The sequence below is a fragment of the Plasmopara halstedii genome, assembly GCF_900000015.1.
Source record: "Plasmopara halstedii genome assembly, contig: Scaffold_2103, whole genome shotgun sequence".
NCBI classification, from domain to species: domain Eukaryota; phylum Oomycota; class Peronosporomycetes; order Peronosporales; family Peronosporaceae; genus Plasmopara; species Plasmopara halstedii.
In genome coordinates this window covers 127,394-130,237 of record NW_020189011.1, presented here as the reverse complement: position 1 = coordinate 130,237, position 2,844 = coordinate 127,394, and positions in this window count along the sequence as shown.

Genomic DNA, 2,844 nt, shown 5'->3' with positions numbered 1-2,844 from the left:
TTTTCATTGTAGACGCTGCTTTTTTGCATGTCTGTGCGGCCATCGACATCTCGAAGCATCACGATAATAGAGCCTCTAAACATTAGTAGCTTTGTGACGTATCTGAAAGCTTTGACTACACAGGGGTTTAGATATTGGCGACTCTGCCGCAACTAAAGCAAATAGATTCAGTTTTGATTTTGAACATAAGTGTTCGTTTGCATTTTTATTACTTGGATGTAGCGGATCGCAATTCGCTACCCCCGCACTGGTTTTTGAAAAGAACGTGTGTTAGATGACCTTAGCTTAGCTTCCTCCAAGCAAGGAACTACGGCAGCCCCGCTGCACTTGGTAGCACTCGTAGTCAATCTACGCATGAGTCGTTACGACTGATCCTCTGTGAGGGTGGAGGAATACTCCTATTTGCCCCCAGGGCATGCAGGATGGGCTTAATAAGCTGATATCTCTGCTGGGCCATAACGGCGTGGAGCACCTCGTTGCGCAAAGGCCCGAGAAAAAGCACGCCAAGAGAGGCGTTTTCAAATCACGAAAATGTTCTGTTAGAACACTTACAGCAGAAGCTGTCAGCGTCGACAGAGTCTATGACGCCACCGTCGACGACAGATGATTCCTTCCGACCCAGGCCGCTCGAAGTGAGCGTTAAGACCTTCAACATTAAAGATGGGAGAGAATCTCCTGCTCTGGAAAAGAGAGGCAGATATGGCTATGACATCCGACATGCCCTAAAACGAGCAATAGCGCATGGCGCTAGTTGTCTCTGAGCCCGGAAACCGAGAACGAGAATGGTCACTAACGTGCGGTGATTCGATCGAAGCTGCGTTCCTCTCCTGGAAGGAGCTGTAGCGTCAACTTTTGCGAGTGTTCTCGCCGCCTATTCAGTCATATCGCGTGCGATCGCGTATCATTGCTGTCCGATTGGTCAAGAAGGAGGTGGAGGACTTTGTCCAAGGGTTGAGAAGTCTCATTGCCAGGATGACAGCAAATCTTCTCCCGAGGCGGTCGCAGAGATCGTCTTTATGGAGGGCCTCCGAACTGGCGTGGCCAGAATGGAAGCCATCCGTGTGCATCCGTCTTCTTTTGAAGAAGCGGTGAATGTGGCATTGAATGTCGAATTCAATTTTGAGTCAGCGCAACACACCCTCAGAGCTCGTCGAGCGGGCCTGAGCCAATCGATCCCGGCTATGCTAAGAAGGAGGAGAGAAATCTTCAAGCTACTCAGCAGCGTGTAAACACCAACTATGGAGAGACCCGTCACATTCGGGTAGGTTGTTTCTTGCGCAAGCGCGTAATGATTCGTCAAACCGACTTCCCACTTCTAACTAGTCTGGTTTGACGCGAAAAAACGAGAACACCAAGTAGGCGCGGAGCGCCCTACTGGAGGAGCACTGATATCTGTTGAGCCTCAAAGAGGTAGAGGGTAACAGGGCCCAGCCCGAAGAGCGCTCGTTGCTCTTGGACACGAAAAGTGTATGCAAGCTGGGTTTGCTGGTCGTGGAAGGACAGTGAAGTGGCTGTGTGAAACCATGGAAGATCCTTATCGATTCCGGGACGTCAAGCAATAATTTTCGACGCTTCACGATCGAAGGAAGTCGGCTGTATGCAGAGGCGCTGAAAGCGTGGTTGAGTGACACCGTCATTGTTCGCTTTGCGACAGGGACTTGTGTCACTGTGCGAGGGTTCCTGTATACCTCGGTGTAAAGCTCCTTGACTTTGATAGCGTGGAGCGCTACCTCGTCTTAGACTTGGATGCAAGGTATGACCTTATTTTTGGTATGGCATGGTTGGAACACCATGATCCATGGAGGTCGAAGACTTTGGGCGCTATGCGCACGTCTCCTTGTGAAGCTTTGGTGCGTCATGAACTCACCTCTGCTAGGAAGCAGAAGCGCCATTGGCACAGGCACTAGACCGGGACGGTCAATGTGCTGGATATCGGAGTATCCGAGTTGTTAAACACCAATGGTGTTTTGGACAGGAGTCCCGAGCGTGTCTCGCGGGCTGAAAGTAGAGCGGCACGTGACCCACTTAGCGCTGCGCAAGTTTGAGCTGTCGCTGCATGCTAAGATTGGCATGGTCGTCCAAGGACTGAAGCATCAAGAGCGAGGACCTTGTGATGCACGTGGAGTGGCACATAATCCATTGAGCACTGCTCACGTTACGCAGCAGGTGCTGCATGCGAAGAGAGGCATGGTCGGACGAGATCCAAGGCATCCTGGGCAAGGTTTATCTGATGGGTGTGGAATGGGACGTTATCCACTGGACAAAGACTGCGGAAGTCGCAGCTCTTTGTCGAATTTTGTTAGTAACATCGAGACTCCGATGTATCAGGTAGTTGGGACACTGGACGATGCCGATTCAACGAGACTTATAACCTCTATAGTGAGTAAACGTTAAAGCTGTATGATGTCCGCACGACGCGGGGCGTCGAGCTTAACACAGGATGCAGCGGGCCTGCCGTGGCGCTTTGCTTGAAAGAAAGGGCTAAGGTCACCCACCTTACGTTCTTTCCAGATACTAGTACGAGGGTCGCGGATCGAAATCCGCGAAAACTCTTTACCAAGGTAAACTAATACTTTAGTTAAAATTGAAATTGTGTTTAATTGTTTTAGTAGTGGCAGAGCCGCCAATATTTGAAACCCTAGGTTTTCCTGATTAATGGCATCACGTCTATTCAAAATCCGCTAACAAATAGTACTTTTACCAATTACACTGAATTTTGTGAGGCTGGAGGCGTGGAATTTCGCATCAAAGTTTCAGGTGAAGAGGTCACGTGGCTGGCTGGTCTTGATTTCTGGGTCAATCCAGGTGACGCGAACGCTAATGCTGAGCGCGCTGAAAGACTCG